Source organism: Protopterus annectens, chromosome 6.part1 (genome assembly GCF_019279795.1).
Source record: "Protopterus annectens isolate FY-2018-M chromosome 6.part1, PAN1.0, whole genome shotgun sequence".
In the NCBI taxonomy this organism is placed as follows: domain Eukaryota; kingdom Metazoa; phylum Chordata; order Ceratodontiformes; family Protopteridae; genus Protopterus; species Protopterus annectens.
Window position 1 is genome coordinate 317,698,383 of NC_056738.1, and position 18,716 is coordinate 317,717,098.

The following is an 18,716-nucleotide window of genomic DNA, read 5'->3' on the forward strand; positions in this document are numbered from 1 at the left end:
GAACCCGTAGCAGAAGCAGTTTGCATGAGTGCCAGTTGGTCGCTACCAGAAGCTGAATTTCAGCTGAAAACATCTAAAGCTAAGTACCCCGTCGGGATCCTTTTTTCTTGAACTAACCAATGTCCAAAAAGGTTAACAGTTGTTTCACCTGTGGAAAGCAGATACCACACCAAGACTTCCATTCTTACTGCGTCACTTGTTTAGGCCCAGACAACGATGTCCCCTGTTGCTGGTTCTATGCCCTCTTTAATGCAAGAACCATTCACCATAGAGCTCTTTTTGTAGACAATTATTTCTGTGTTCCATCTTCGCATTCTGATATAGTGTCCATCAGCCAACAATCTGTGGACATTCTGAAAAAAATGTAGATATAAAAATAGAGACAGACCACACAAGGCTAAGCCTTCTGATGATGCTACCTCTAAGCAGGTCGTCAGTTCTCCGGAATTCAGTGAGGTGCTTTCACAGCCCCTAATGCCCGATCTATGCAGGCCTCTACTGAGACCCTTTCGGAGTCCAGTATGCTGCAGAAATCTTCTTCATTTTTCAAGCCTTTGGCTGTCTCTGCCTCGGTTGGGTCTGGAATCACGATGCAGGCACCGGCTTCTGAGGAGGACTTTTGCACTACCGAATCTAGACAAAAAACAATGTCTTTCCATCAGACTACCGTTTCTCTCAGACCAACGGATTCTCTCAGGCCTAAAAGCCAGTCCACTCCTAGGAAATCTGCTTCTAGTCACCATCTTGCTACTGCTCCACCACCCCAAGCACAAATGCTTAAAATGGCAGAAGATCTCATCTCTCTTATCTGGGGTACTTCTAAAAGGAAAAAACACCCTTCTCCAGAAATTATGACAGAACAGGATTCTGAGGTGTCTGACTATTCAGTTTTTGAAGAAGAGCAGCATCCCTTAACTACTTATGAGGATTCAGATGCAGAGGAATCCATCCCTTCTGCCACCCCTCCAGAGGACCTTTCCTTTGGGGAAACCCTTCACTCCCTCAGGGAACATTTCCAATGGGAATCTCAGGACTTTCCACAGTCTAAGAAAAGACTTGGAGAGTTTCTGGACCTGCCCCAGCACAGACCCCTGGCCATCCCCCTATTTTAGAAGTGGTGGACGATGTAGTCCATAAATCCAGCTTAGCCCGTGATGCCCTCCCTCCTGCTCCCAGTAAACCTAACAGGTACTACGGAGTACCAGATTCTCACAAATACCTGTACAGAAATCCTGCTGCAGACCCAGAGGTCATTACACAAGGACCTAAAGGAGCTAAGACTAGTTCTGGCAAGAATCCTCTTCCTTCTGACAAGGACTCTAGAGCTCTGGACAGATTGGGTAAAAAAGTATACACCTCTGCGACCTTAGCTATCACACCACTCATTTGTCAGTTCCATATGTTAAAATATCAACAACACACTTTGGAGCAATTAAGACAGAAGATTGCTACCTTTCCCGACTGTGCCAATTCAAAAGAGTTATCAGATTTACTGCACTCTGCTTGTCAAGCGGCCAAACACTCCTTGCAATGTGGATATGATGCCCTTGAAGCCTCTAGCAGGGCAGCAGTGTCAGGATCCGTCATTAAGAGACATGCATGGCTGAAGGAACAACCTCTCCCTGATCATGTCAAGTCTAAACGTATTGATGCATCCCAAGATAAGGAGTGCTTGTTTGGGGGAAAAGCAGAAGAGGTGCTTAAAAAGACAAAGCAAAAGCTATGCAAACAGAAACGATTTCTTTCAAGTTCAACCTCCCAGATTCAGCAGGAACTTTCCCTCTAAGCACTGGGCCTTCCCTGCACCTAGCAGACAGGGCCAAGGTAAGCCTTGCAGGGACAGACAATCCAGGCCTCTATCGCATGGCCAGCAGAGAAGCAAACAATGGACCACTTCTGTCTCTAAGGCAGGGTGTTCTAAGCCAACCTTCTATGGTAGACACTCACAATAACTCCCCCTCCCCCCTCTGCTCTCCCCTCACTCATCAAAAACTAGGAGGAAGGCTCTCCCTCTTCAAAGACAATTGTCTTTCTGTAACAAAGGACCAATGGGTCTTAAAGATCATTTCTCAGGGATACAAATTCTCTTTCAGCGAACTCCCAATTCCAAGAAGGTACCCAGACTTACCTCCAAATCAGTGGGCAGAGGCATTGAAACAGGTCCAAACTGTCATATCCCAGGGGGCAGTAGAACATGTCCCCTCAAATCAAACAGGCAAAGGCTTTTATTCCAGACTTTTCCTTGTTCCCAGAAAAGAGGGCATTTTGAACACCTCCCTGGTGGTCCCCAGATCCAAAATGCTAACTTTGCAGCAGCTGCTGCCTATGCTAACAAAAAATGCCTGGCTAGTGACCATAGACCTAAAAGATGCCTAACTCTGCATCCCTTTCAGGGAATCATGCAGAAAATTCCTGTGCTTCAGAGCAGGCTCACACTTTCAGTTCTCTGTGCTGCCCTTTGGCTTATCTACTACTCCAAGATTATTCACCAAATGCTTGGCCTTGGCCATAGCATTCTGCAGACAGAGAAGTATACAGATTTACCCTTACCTGGATGACTGCCTCATTCAGGCAGAGTGCAAAGAAAAGCTGCTCCAGGACCTTCTCTTTGTCAAATCACTCCTAACTTCCCTAGGGTTCACCATCAACAAGAAGAAATCAAAACAAAACCCCACCAGGAAGATAATTTTCTTGGGAGGTGTGCTAGACACAGCATCCCAAATGGCCTTCCTATCCATCTATGAGATGTGGATGTCAAGAGTGAGCTAATCACCCTTGACATCCATATCTCACCCCCATCCTTCAGGTAGGAAACCTCCGTAAAAAACTTCTCCAAAGCCAACTTCATGCTACTCAAGTCAGAAGTGACAAACTTCATGACACCCATGCAGATGGGAACTGAAATTTTGACTGCTAAATCCTACACTAAGGCACTATACAAGCACATCCACTCATGCATGAATTGTGCCATCCCAAATAGAACTAAGATGCTCTCCTCCAAAAAAAGGAAGCCAATCTGGTGATCCCTTGTCGAGTGACATCTCCAGGCGTTTCTGCAGTTATACCCTACTGCTCCTCTAGGCGTCAAATATTGCCTGTTCATATTTGCATTAATAATTCCAAAACCATGTTACATACAAGGTATCGGAAAATGTTATCTTGAAGCATATATGATAGCAAACACAATTGTATTGATATATGACCTCTGTCAATGGGTATTTGTTAAAAATGTAAGGTGATAACTTCAATTTTTAAATGCTGAAGCCACGCCCACTAGGAGTTAAAGGTACACACACAAAAGAGCTGTACTGGAGGGAATGAGATAAACAAACTTTACAACAAAAAGAAAAAAACTGTTGCAGAAAAGAGGAAAATCCCAGGATGCAAAAAAATCCCTTACCAGCCTCAGTAAGAAGCAGAGATCCCTCATAAAATCCTCTAAAGCTAGTTATGAAAATAAAATTGCCAAAAATTCCAAAGACAACCACAAGACATTCTATAGCTATGTCAAGAATCTAAATGGCAATGCTCAGATCTGCTCTGAGCTACAGCAGAATAGCATTAAATATACTGATCCCAAGGATATTGCCAATATCCTGGCAGATCAATTCAGTGCAAACTTCACCCCCCTCTCACCCCCCCAAAGGGCCCATTTCAATACTGAAAGATTGCCAAATTCAGGTAATAATGACCACACAGGTAAAAAACGCACTCTCCAAAGCTAAGAATACAGCATCCATGGGACCAGACGACATCCCAGGCTGTGTACTACATGAAATACAAAATGAACTGTCACCTGACCTTAGTGTCATGTTTAATCATAGCCTCACCTCAGGCTTCATGCCCACTGAGTGGTGTACAGCTACGGTTATCCCACTGTACAAGGGGGGATCCACCTTGGATCCCGAGAACTACCGCCCCATCAGTCTGACGAGCCTGATCTGCAAGGGCATGGAACGTATTATCATGGAACTTATAAACAAAGACATTGGCAACCTTCAAACACTGGACCCCATGCAGTTTGGGTTAGTGAAAGGCCGATCTTGTCTCCTGAACCTGATTGACTTCTTTGAATCAGTCTTCCGAGCCATGGACATGGGTAAGGTGGTCTACACAGCCTATCTGGACCTCGCCAAGGCCTTTGACACCATCCCCCACTCTGCAATCATAGATAAACTTACTAAGCTGGGTATTAATTCCTACGTCACTCAATGGGTTGCCAACTGGCTTACTGACAGAACCCACACTGTAAAAGTAGCCGACTCCAAATCCAGCTCCAGACAAGTGACAAGTGGAATACCTCAGGGTTCAGTCCTGGGACCGCTCTTGTTTGGCATCTACCTCTCTGAAGTACAGGCCAACACTAAGGGACTCTGACTAACAAAGTTCGCAGATGACTACAAACTGGGAGCCATTATTGAATCCCCAAATTATGTAGATATTCTACAAAAGGGCTTTACAGAAACTGATGCTTGGTGCCAGAGCCATGGGTTCAAGCTCAATGCCAAGAAATGTATAGTTATCCCCTTTAGGAAAAAACATGTACCCGTGAATTACCACATAAATGGCAGTACACTTAACACCAAAAATGTGATAAGATACTTAAGGACACAGGTGGACAGTGGTCTCACGTTCGAGAACCACATCGCCACAACAGTCAGGAAATTCTTCTATGTAGGACACCTCATCACTAAGGGCTTTTCATCCAGAAAAAAGGAAGTCATTGTCCCACTGCACTCATCCCTCATTAGACCCATTATAGAATACATCGCCCCTTTTGGTATGTACCTCTCAAGACATCTGCAACAACTGGAAAGAACGCAAAAATACCTCCCTAAAAGAATCACAGGCCTAAAGCAGATGCCCTATGCTGACCATCTAAAAAAACTCCACATATACTCTGTCGCATATCGTCTACTCAGAGGCGATCTTTGCTTAACATACAAGGCCATGTCATACACAGAGGTGTTGGACATGCTACACTTAAAGAAATCCCAGTCCCTCAGAGACACATGCTTCAGGGATCTAAACCTTGTCATCACAATGAACAAAACATGCTGGAGGGATATGATCCTGTCCCAGTGACTCCCCAGACTCTGAAATAGACTGCCCATACATGTCAAGAAGAGAGCCTCTTTGGCCCTCTTCAAAAGGAACCTTGATGACTGGATGGAAGATAAGAAATTTACCCCAGGAATCACATCAGTCACCCTGCTTAGACAGGGGTCCAGGGAAGTAAATACTATAGAAAGAAATAGCCAGGGAATTGTTATGGCTAGGCTTGTATAGGCCCTAGGGCCGATAGCCTAGTACCAACATATGAACCTATCCTCAGAAAAGCAGAGCTTCCTGCCTCTCTACTTTACCCAGCTGGCTTCCAGAAGTCACCTCACTGTGAGGAAGTTCCTGCAAGCCCTGAGATACATGGCATCTTGCATCCTTCTCATTCCTCTGGCCAGGCTTCACATGAGAAAACTTCAGTGGTATTTAAAGAACCTTTGGTGCCAGCACTCTCAGTCCTTAGAGACCTCTCTCCCTCTTATCCCATGTATAAGGGCTGAGTTTCTCTGGTGGGCAGAGGCCTGTGCCAGGAACAAGGGTCTTCACTTCATCCTCCGCCCTTCCAGCCAGACCATCATCACTGACGCCTCAGACATTGCTTGGGACGTTCACCTAGCAGGCAAGTGCACTCAAGGTCTTTGGGATGCCCAGCAACTTCACTTGCATATCAATCAGAAAGAAATGATGGCAGTACAAAAGGCTCTGACATCCTTCAAACCCCATCTCAGGCCAGGGGTTCTCCTTAAAAAACAGACAACACCACAGTAATGTGGTATATCAACAAACAGGGGGGGACCCAATCTTACCCCCTGTGCAGGTTAGCCATGGGCCTCTGGCTTACAGCCACTTCCACTGGTCTACACCTAATTGCCTAATACCTGCCAGGGGTCAACAACACCCTGGCAGACCACCTAAGCAGAAACTTACTGGACTCCCACAAATGGCAGCTCCACAGGGAAATCTTTCTGCAAATCACTCAGGAGTGGGGGACTCCAGAAGTGAATCTCTTTGCCTCACACTTCAACCACCAGCTGCAAAAGTTCTGTACCAGGGAGTATCACCTCCTAGTGTGGAAGGTGGATGCCTTGACCTTCCCCTGGAACTCCCTCTTTGTGTATGCATTCCCTCCCCTGCCCCTTATTCCCAAGGTACTGATCAAAATAAGGGAGGAGAGACCAATGGCCATCCTTCTTGCTCCAGATTGGCCCAGACAGCATTAGTACCCCTTACTGTGCAGCCTGACCTTATAGCCCCCCAAGCAGCTTCCTCTGATCTTAGACCTCTTGACCCAGGTGAGGGGGAAGATACTGAACCCAGACTTACAGACTCTCAATCTTTCAGCATGACTTGTACATTAAAAGCTAACAAGGAGTCCCTGTTAAGCAAACAGGTCCTAGACATCATCACAGAGGCCAGAAGACCCAGCACCAGAAAATCATATGCAGGGAAGTGGAAAAGATTCTGCTCCTGGAACCAGTCCAAAGGGGCCAGTACCTCCCATACTTCCAACCCTCTTATCTTGGATTACCTAGCCAAGTTGCTCAATAGTTGCCTCTCTTTTTCCTGTATTAAAATCCATGCCTCAGCCATTTCTGCCCATTATGATTCAGAGCCACACCTCTTCTCTCATCCTTTGATTAAACAATTCCTCGGAGGGGCTTCTAATATTAGACCTACCAGAAGTCCTCCTATGCCACCCTGGGACCTGAATTATGTTCTTGAAAAACTAACCTTACTTCCTTTCGAACCTACTGCTTCTGCAGAATTGAAATACCTCGCCTGGAAGATTGCCTTCCTGTTAGCTATCACCTCAGCCAGAAGGGTATCAGAACTTCAGGATCTCATGGCTGTTGAGCCCTTCATCATTTTCCATGCAGACAGGGTCTCCCTGAGGACTAACCCCTCCTTTATGCCCAAGGTGGTATCTGATGTGACCCTCAACCAGGCCATACACCTACCCACCTTCTTTCCCATCCCTCAAAACAAGGGGGAAATAATTCTACACTTGCTAGACATGCACAGGCAACTCAGATGCTATCTGGACCATACTAAACCATTCAGAAAAACAGACCAACTACTTGTCAGCTTTGCCCCTGGGGCAGAGGGGAAGCCCATTTCCAAACAAACCATTTCCAAATGGATATCACACTGTATCTATTTCTGCTACAGACTACATGGGGCCTCCCCAAGTCTATCCATACCCATTCCACTAGAGCAGCCTCCACTTCCACAGCCTTCCTCAGAGGAGTCCCCACCAGGGACATCTTGGAAGCTGCTGCCTAGACCTGTGTCCATACCTTTACAAAGCATTACCACCACCTCTTTTTTCTAAGTCTAGGATAGGGTTTGCCTCTGCAGTTCTGCAGAGCCTGCTAACCCATGCCTAGGACTCTAACCTATCCTTCCACCCCTCTCCTCAGCTTTGGGAATACTCCCACAGGTGATGACTGTAACAGTGAAACACGAAGAACATAGTACAGTTGTGTACACTAGTGTATTCACTATTGCAGTCTCAGTTTCCCTCCTTCCATCCTCCATATAGTATCTTCTCCTAGGGAGACATAAACTTGCCACAGTGTTTTTTGCCACCAGGACCACTTTTCCTTATTTCCTTGAGCTTCTGATGAGTTAGGGCAAGAAAAACTGATGTAACGATGTCAGCTGCCTTGCTTTATAGCAGTGACAACCTGACATCAGACTACAGGCAACAGCAGCCGACGCAAAAACATTGACTCTAGTATTCATGCCGGCCGAGGGCTACCACAGCAGGGATAACCCAAAGGTGATGACTGCAACAGTGAATACACTTGAACATCTATATTTATGGCAAGTGTACACAACTGTACAGTTGTGTACACAACTGTACTTTCTTTGAACCAGGAGAAAGGACCAAGTGCTGGATTATGGAATCCTTTGGGAGTGACATTTTGAAGCAAGCACAAAAAATAATTTTAATGATTTTCTTTATATATTTTTGGCAGTAATACATGTCTCTGTTAGTGTAGATACACAAGTGCCTGGCTGGCCTATTTAGCTTTATTTATAAAGTTCATCCCTGGCCCTGTGATTTCTGCCTTAAAAAGAAAGAGGACTAGTTACTTGATTATTCAGTAAGGTAGACTTTAAAGACTATAAATCATTTTATTAGTTCCATATTGTGTGTGTCCTGTTATGCCAGTAATTTTTAACAAGTATTATTTTTTCATCACACTTTAACTTGTAGCATGATTTCACATGGAATAATGACAAAAATATCAATGATATTTTCCATTGTCATCTTCATGCATTATACATTTATCTTATAACTTCAATATTAGCCTTTACATCACGCCTTCATATTTTTCAATCAGGGCCAGATTTCCCATTAGGTACTATAGGCACAGTGCCTAGGGCCTACAAAACTTTTAGGGCCTATGAAGGAGGCAAACAAATTGAAAAAAAAAAGAAATTAATAAGAAAAAAAAAAGAGAGCACAAGGCAGAAATCTAATTTATCTAAAATTCAAAATTACATTACAGAACCAACAATTCAAAATTATTAGGTATTTCCTAGGATGTATTCTTTCTTTGACTTTTATTTTCAGCAAAGTCTTTAATAATGCCCTCAAAGTCCATGTTATGAGTAATGTCACTTTCAATACACAAAAAAGCCAAAGATGATAGGTGATCCTGGCTCATAGTTGAGCACATATAATTCTTAATTTTCTTAAGTTTAGAAAAATGATCTTTCTCGTTCTGCATTTGTTTGAATTCTTCATAAATAAATCCCCAATGCAATATGTATGTTTGGAAAACTTGTAATAAGTTTATCTTTTATATAAGATTTTTTCAGTTGAGTCACTTCAACTACTGAGTTGTTATTCGTGTACAATGACGAATACATAAGAAATTCATCAACAAAGTCTTCTTCCAAGCTTGATGAATAGATATTAACTAAGTCTTTGGCTTTCAATTTAACTTCATCTTTTGTTAGAGATCTGTCTGAAAGGAAACCAAAGGTATCATGCAACATACTGTATGGTGCACGCCATTTTGTCATTTCTGTAACTCGTTCATCTAGAATACGATAAAAAATGTTAATTTGAAATGCATCTTTTGCAGTCAATTCTTGTACCAATTCCTCTGGTGTTTCTTCAGACAGTCTCTTTCTTTTCTGATTTTGGTCTTTGCATTGTTTTGAACAAGGTATTTAGCCAGTTTTTCAAAATCATCAAATTTATCCTTGACTATAACCTCAACTAAATAATCCAGAAGTCTAGCATATACTTTTGCAATTCTGCAGAACTCAGTTCCAGGTTTCTGAAGTTCTTTATTTATTCTATCAATATTTTTCAGAACATCTTCCCAAATAACTGTCATTAATGCTATTTCTATGCTATTTAGCTTGTTTATCAAACCTTTTGCTTCACAAACCACTGTTGTTTTTTGTTTTTGACATTCTGAGATATCAAGTAGTGATGCACAGATTTGATTGTAATTTATCTTCAGTGATCTGACAGCACCATATTGGGATGATCAACTTGTATGTGAATTGCATTTTCTACCATATTTAGTTTAGACCATCTTTGTAGTGAGGCTGCAAAGAATGTGTAGAATAACTGCAAAAAGCTGAAAAAATATTGGTGGCCAAACAGCTTTCTGCAGACATGATCCCTACTGAATTTAGGCTGTGAGCAGCACATGGAACCCGTATTGCCATTTTTTTTACTTCTTTGTTTCTGGCTTGGAGCCCAGAATGTACCCCGCTCATATTACTGGCATTGTCATATGACTGAGATCTGCGGTTTGCTATGTCTGTTCTATGATTGTCAAATATAGCTGCTACTGTATCAAAAAGATGTTTATCACTATGTTTTTTCAAGGATTCACTTCTGAAGGTCGAAATCTCAAAACATCAAATCTCTGAATAACAAAGACCAGATGATCTAAGTTTTGAAATCTGGAACCTAAAAAATAAAAGCTTCCAAACCATAAAACGTACTACCTGCACCCCGCACACCCCCTGCTACTTAAATATATCAACTCCGAGATTGAACTACAGTGAGGAGAATGGTAAAGTTCCTGTTCTGCACCGTATGGTGATCTCCACTGAACAGGTTTGAGATTTCAAAACTTTGATCCTCCAGTCTTCATTATTCAGAAGTTCAATGTTGTGAGATTTTGACCTTCAGAAGTACACCTATTTTTCAATGGAAGCAAACATTAAGAAGCACTCCTGTACTTTACCATCTTTTGATACCTAACAAATAACAATTGACAATTGATCTGTGTGACATATCTGGGGATAAATCTATATTCATTCCAAAATATTTGCTTTATTAATTTCAAATTTGATCTGCGTCAACACTTTCGATCCTAATAAATTTATAAATTCTCCATATGTGGTCGAAAATAGGTAAAAAAATATTTAAGTTGCCTGAATTTCCATATCTTTTTTATGTTCTTTGAGAAAAGGATCAAACTCTGACAAAAGATCAATGTGCCCAAGGCTGTTGCCATTGTTAGGATTGTTATGTAGTTCATTATCACCATGAAAACCCAAACCTCTTTCTGCCAGGAATTTAACAACAGCAACTACCCTTCTTAAAACCTTAGTCCAGTAATAACTTATTTTTTTTCTTTTCCATTTGTAATTCTCTATTAATTTGTAAAGACTTTTGGCATTGTAACATTGTAGATATTGCAGTGAGATGTTCTTTTGATTTTTCATGTGATGTGATCTTTGCATGTGCCTTTTTCCAGTCATCAAATCCAGTTTGAAATTGATTGGATAATTTATTAATCCCACTTCTAAATAACATGTACACATAACAATACACTTTGGCTGTGGATTCTGAGAATATTAGCCAGTCTCTTTTAAATACCTCACCATTATTCATTTTACTGTAACTAATTCTTTTTTTGCATATCTTACTTTTTTGCCAAACTGTTTAGACACTGATTTTAAATTGGATTCCAAATTTTGAGATTGCATATATTGGGCGAAGTATTGAATGACATCTGCAATTATTTCCCATTTAGCTGGATCAGTACTGAAACCTGATGGTGAAACAGTAACGGATGTTTCTTGTTTTTTTATATCACTTGTAGGTTCTCATTTACCTTGATTTATAGTTACACCAAATGCTGACAGCATAGAATCTGTCTGTTTTGCTTCTAATTTCTCATTAACTTGATCTTCTTTTGTTTTTTGATCTACAGACCTATGATTGTCACAACTGAAATTTTCTGCTTGACAAAGGGTAGCTGTATTGCTCAACAGCTGTGGAATATTATATTTAAGCAACAAACCTTTAATTTTACTCAAGTTCTTTCATTTTTCTTTTTTTTTCAAAATCAGAATTATGCTTTCTCATATCCATCAGACATTTTAAATGAAGTTAACCCTTAATAAAAATAAAAATTATATTACTTTTTTCAGCAAAAAAAAAAACATTTAAAAGAAAATATGTATCAAGTCCAGTTGATGGTACCAAATTTTGAATAAAATCAAGATTCATAAAAAAAAAAAATAAACCTTATTTTTCAATTTTTGAATAGTGAAGTAAAGTAAATAATTAGTATGTAATGTAAATGTTGAAAAAACTGCACCTTCCAAAGGAGACTGTTCGTCACAAAAAAGAAGTAATGAAGAAATAACACGTCCAGCCTCACCACAGAGATGGAATAGCAAGAACGAGTCCAAATGTATTATAAAACTTTAATAACAGACAAGCGCTTTCGCGTATGAAATATACGCTTCTTCAGATCATAAAAACAAATGAAACTGAACAAGTTTATATACACTAGCAGCATTTCATAATTGAATTAAATTAAATCAAGTTAATCAGACAATCAAACAATATACAATCAATCGTTGCCTAATTATTCAATCACTAATGCAAAATCCTTCTCTAAGTAGCCACACACAAATCAAGGTATATAAGATGTCTCCTAAATATCCCCAAATCAATAGAGGAAATATATATATATATATATATATATATATATATATATATATATATGAAAAAACCTGATATTATTCATAATATTATAAAATATATAAATATAATCAAAACTATACAAAAATGCTTTAAGTACTGCTATCATAGCAAAAACCACATTTCTCAATAAATAAATAAATAATAAAAAAATAAACCTTATTTTTCAATTTTTGAATAGTGAAGTAAAGTAAATAATTAGCATGTAATGTAACAAATAAACAGTTGCTCGTTCGCTATCACACCAGGCAGTAACAAAAAAAATCTTTCCACGTCTCTTCAGACCTCAGTTCTTAGAAAAATACAATCCAAAAGGACAAAACAGTTCCAAATAGGTTTATAAATCCACTCTCACTTCTGAGCACGATAAAATTTATATTTATATTAATCTATTTTATTGTGCTCAGAAGTGAGAGTGGATTTATAAACCTATTTGGAACCGTTTTGTCCTTTTGGATTGTATTTTTCTAAGAACTGAGGTCTGAAGAGACGTGGAAAGAATTTTTTTTGTTACTGCCTGGTGTGATAGCGAACAAGCAACTGTTTATTTGTTACATTTTATACTGCAATTTTCATCGTTTGCTACACCCTTTACACCAATCAGTGGTAATTCTTTTATTACCATACAAAGTAAATAATTAATTTTACACAAAGAAATTAAAAATAATAAAGTAGGAATAGTTACGACAATAAATAAAAATAAATCCTTAACCGAAAATTTTAGAATTTTACACTTAAAATGGTAAACAAAATTTAAAAACAGCAAAAGTTTATAAAAAAATAGAATGCTGATTCTTAAATAGTTTGAATGAAAGATGTTCAAATGATTGTAGATTATACATGTCGTGTACACAATTTACTGCCAGCTGCTTACTGTTTATCACTTTACTGCAACAGATTTTTTACCAGGGATTTCACTAATACTGAAGTATACCTCACTTTCTTCAAGTTCAAACAATAGTGACTTAAAGAATTGATGAAACTGTACTATAGTGGAATTAACTGGAAACAACTGAAATGGACTGGAATGAAAGTTATCTGTTAATTACCCAAACTCATGCTGAACAGATACTAGTCTCTCCTTTATGGATCAAGTCTTGTGTGCTTTCAGAATGAATTCTTCAAACACTGTAGTTCATTTAATAAGGCTTTATTGGATGTTCACGATATCTGAATACTGTCATTATTAACAGTGCTGATAAACAATAACAGTCTGTAGAAATGCTGGGATGCTGGTTATTAATAACAGTGCTGATAAATATATATCCAAAGTTTCTGCATGTATATTCTGATTGTCCTGAATAATGTAAACTGAAACAGTCTTATTTGAACTGTCTTCTGTACTCAGGCTCAAGTGGCTGTATTGTATCTCCCTTTCTAAAATGCTGGATATCTAATCTTTTTTTTATGTCAGGTTGAACTAACTAAATGACTTCCCTAACTGTATCTAAAGTATATTTTAATAATACCAAAACCATGTAATGCTTTACATGCCTCCTTAGCCTTGGTTGCCAAATCTGGTCTTGCAAATGCATCTTCATCTAGCATTCCATTGCTATGTACATCTTTCGCTTGAGAAAGAAACATTCTGTAGCTGTCAAGATTGTATCTTTCCCTTGAGAAAGGAACATCCTGTATTTCTGTATTTTCTGCATATTTTCTGCTTATCTTTCCTTTCTAGTAAACTGTCTTTCTCTGAAACTGAATGCATACATGTCTGACTATATTTTCAGGCCTTATTCTACCTACATGTACTGTAGTGAATTTATTGAGCACACCCTAACTCTAACAGTTCCCCCTATGGTCCATGATGAAACTTTGCAGGTTTACAGGAACCTACTTTTGTAGTTACCTTAAATTTGTATTGCTAACTACTATATATAGCTTTATGCTCCCTGACTCATAATCTGAAAATAAATTTTCTTTCTTTCGTAAATAAACTTGCAATTTTAATTTTGACCACTAGCTGTCATGTGAGCATTTATGGCCTGTTTGTACTGAAGTCTCTTAAGTTTATGATTTAATTATAACTAGGCAATTATTTTTTTATCTGGTGAATAAACTTGCAATTTTAATTTTGACCACAAGGCTTGAAGTCTGTTAACTTTATGCTTTACTTTCCATATTACCTAGATTCATAGCCTTTAGAGTCTTTAAGTCTAAGTTCTGATGTAAGACTGATATTTCCAAAACCAACACATTATTCTGAAAATGAGTGTCTTTTAATTCTATGGCTTTTAAAGCTGATTTTTAACTCTGTTGTCCCAGAAACAGCATGGAGAAAATGCCATACACATCCTTAATCTGGTTCATAGGTTCATACTAGGCTAACTGCCCTTGCGAGCCATTTTAAGCCTAGCCAATTATCCCTTGTGAGACTCAAACCCTACACCTTGTGTTTGTAAGGCAAACACCTTAACCATTAGGCCACCCTCTTTGTGAATCTTTGTTTAAGTTAGAGTACTAAATGTTAACCCTGCCTATTTTTTCCCTAGCTCTCTATGCTGTAATGGTAAAATTACACTGTCTATTATCTATGTTTTTATGTTATGAACAGGTGCCTTAGTGTACCTTGATGCCTTTCTCTTATAGCAAATAAAACTTTTCCCTATTGTTCATATATTTAAATCTTTAAACCCATTTAGACACATTATCGAGTACAATGCCCCTAACCGCAGTAGTGGTGCTGTGGTAGCGTTGTCACCTTACAGTAAAACCCTGTCCGGTTCGATTCTCAGCTAAAGCGTCTTCTATGTGGAGACATGCGTGAATGGGCGTACCTTCGTTGAAGGTTGTGCTTCAGGGCTGGTAACTCGGCACATAAAAATCAACTACCAATTATTATGGACCTGAGTTCCACTGTGGCGACCCCTAACTGGGAAAAGCCAAAACACACAAACAAATAGAGTACAATGCCCCCTTCGGCATGTACCTTGCCAAGCACATGCAGCAGTTGAAGAGAAAACAGAGGTTCCTGACCAGGAAAATCCAGGGTCTCAAACACCTATCCTATACAGATAGACTAAAAGCCCTGTGCCTCTACTCAGTCTCATACCGACTGCTCAGAGGTGACCTGTGTCTGGCATACAAGGTCATTTCAGACCCAGCCTTGATGGAGTTGCTGCATATCCATAAGACAAACACCACTCATGCAACCTGCACGCAACACCTTAACCTGGTCTGTGACTTTAATAGAACTTGTTGGCAGGATAGATTTGTGTTCCAGAGAGTCTTCCCTCTGTGGAATAGACTCCCTCTCCATGTAAAACAGAGTACCTCTCTAGCCCTCTTTAAGAGGAACCTGGCAACTGGATGGGAAACAGAAAATATACTCCTGGGATCTCACCTGTGTTCCTGCTGGACAGGGGAATCAGGTACTGACTTTGAGGGAACATGGACAAAATTCTTGGCTAGGCTTATAAGGGCTTCTGGGCCAATAGTCTAGTATCATCCTGTGAACCTATGAACCTATAAACATTGTACTGTGTAATTTATTTTCTTTTTTATTGTATAGCTTATCAAGCATGTTGGTTATTTTCTGAGGACTAATTGAAATTACCACTAAAGGGATAACTTTATAATTGGTCTTGAAGCATAATTACCATATATATATATATATATATATATGTGTATATATATATATATATATATATATATATATATATATATATATATATATATGTATATATAACTTTTATGTACTGTGATAGATGTCTGCCTCCTAAATTTGTGTCTGGAATATTCTGTGAATATTCATGAGCTATAATAATAGTTTACTAAAATCTATGTTTTCTGTATTTTAGGTCTATATCTTTGCATTTTCTGTTAGTGTCCTTTTAATTTTTGACTAATGTACAATAATTATGTAAAGTGCAGTATAATCTGTAAATTAATTAACAAATTAAGCCTGTCCTGTTATGCCTTGAGTATATTGAATAACTAATACTACCTATTCTTTAGATAACCTATCTTAATAAGCTTGTAACAAATAATTCTGTCACTTGAATAATGTGAAGGATGTAGTAGAAATGTATGAAGTAATACGCCTGTTACAAATAATTGTGTCACTTTACCCTTAACTAATGACTGAATAATGTAATTCTGTTACTTTACCCTTAAAACTAATGACAGAATAATGTGAAGTAATTGAATGTTATTCTTATATTCTGACGTTTGACTGAAATGTACTATACTGAACACATAATTGAGTATGAATGTCATACTCTGAATCTTGACTGAAATTTGATACATATTTATACTGAACATTCAAAATAGCTGTGTATATTCTAGAAACTAACTAAACTAATATTAAAGGAATATTTTTTTGCCAGTGTTACCTAAACACAGATAAAAGTATAACAGAAAACTGGTAAAGGTTATATTCTGAAAACCAAACCAATAGTCTTTTTGTCAGTATTGCCTAAACATAGACAAAAACATAAACTGAAACTAGTACTGTTATATAACTGAAAACATACATACTTGCTTTAACTCACACATTTTAACTTTAAGCAAACATTGAAGAAATAACTGAAACACATAGTCAACTTCTGCACCACAGCTCTTGCCAAATTGTACTCTGCATTTTCTCAGTTACTGATGAGTCAAAGGAAGGTCTGCTTAATGTCAGTGTCCTTTTTATAGTTAGGCCTTTTAAACCTCTTCTTTTCATCTCTTGTGCAAGGCTAGGTGGCTAAAGTTCTTGATTGCATTTAGTATCAGGTCCTTAAAATAACATTTGCATCTTTAACAGCTATAAACTGTTAGCACTGCTTGTTGCCCTGACTTTATTTACATTTTTCTGCATGAAATAAACATTTGCTGCTAATAACTCTTGCAAGTCTGTAAGCAAACTGATAACCTTAAAGGAAACTAAACTAGTAATTTAACACTGCGCATTTTTGTACCGCTATAAAAGTAATCTTAACTGTTGAAATTTTTACATTGATCCCGGGATTCATGAAGCTTGTGCCAGGCGCAGGCGTAACGTAGGTGGTCTAATGCCAAATATGGCTGCTGAGCGACTCAGGTATGATCCAGTTCCACGTGCACAACCAGCATATGCCAGATCTGCACAGCTCTCGGCTCATGTATGCTAATCACCCCATGCGCAGTAGTGCAGCATGCAAACAAAGGTACATAGTGATTCATGAAGTGGTGCAGGCGTAGCGTAAGCATACAGAAATGTAAAAAAAAAAAAAAAAAAAACGGTTTACATTTTTCCAAGCAGAACATCGGAGCCATGAAAGTGAACCAAACTTACATATTACAAAGTTAACATATGCCAATGGCTAAATATACAGCAAATGACATAAAAAAACATGCACAACACATAAAAAAATAACATTTAATGTCATGGCCACACTAATGCAAAGTACAACCGCAGGGCATGTGTGCACAAACGGAAACACAAGGAAAATATATATAGATGTCATAAAATTGCAATGTAATACAAATCATGATTTCACCATAATAGTCAATGGTATGCATGCTACACCACAACCAAGGTGCAAGGGTTGCTAAGGGTCTGTGACAGTGTTTGGCGTGGTAACTATGAATTAGTAGTCAATGCCATGCAAATTAGGCAAGTAATACTGAATCGCAAACGTCCCCCCGGCCTAAGGATGTACCACACGGTGCAGCGGTACAACACCAAGCAGTGGCTTGGAGGTATACATGACATCAGCAGGGGGGTGTGCCACCGTAGCTGTAAGCACATTGGAGCATTGCTAATATGGGTTGCCCATTCCTAAGCAAAGCCGCAGGATAGGGGTGTGGATGTAGCCATAGCTTTACTTAGCTGAGAGCAGACAAGGTGACCGAAAGCGCATGTGTACGCAGATGACAATGTGCTCGAAATCCGGTAAATGGCTGCACACGGCACGCACCACAGCTGAAACAGGAAGGTTACGGGATGACAATAAGGAAATGCTGCAGTAGGATAATTGGAGTACAAATGAGTACAAATGGCGGGACTATTAACTCACAGTGGGCCATTGATGGTAGCTAACAAGGCTGCTAGTAGCAACCTGCAGAACAGGACAGGGGAAGTGCCAGATTGCAAAGAAAAGAGAACTGTCACAGCAGAGCAAAGCAAAACTGCAGTAGATCGGCTATAGAACACATTTCGCAACACAGTCCTGGGTTGGGAAAGTACATGCCTGACGATGGGAGGGGAATTGTTGTGAAAAGTGAAGGCAAGGGCAAGAGGTGATCCATGGCAGCTAAATGTAATTCAACACCAAAGGCACCACAATAGCAGTACCTGCGGTAAAACACATAGATAAGATACCCTGCAGCTCGGATTGTACATACACACCCTATGACATCATCAGCTTCCAAAGCACAATAGTATAAAGTGTGAAGGCACCTCACACAAACTCGTGTATTCCCAAACACTGCACCATCGGTGTAAACAGATGGGGAACTTTTACAATGTACATGTTGGGAGCTGCCATAGCTGTGATTCATCAGCATGTGTTGGAGACTGAAGGTGGTGTGGAGGATGATGCTAACAACCACCTCAGGCACCGGAGGAGGAGAAGAGTGTTCAGACCAAGGGTAACCTACCAGGGGCTAGATGATCTGGAGACAGTGGAGCATTACAGGGTGGACAAGGACATCATACAGCAAATTGTTGAGCTGTGCCAGCCATGCCTCAGAGCCAGAAACAACA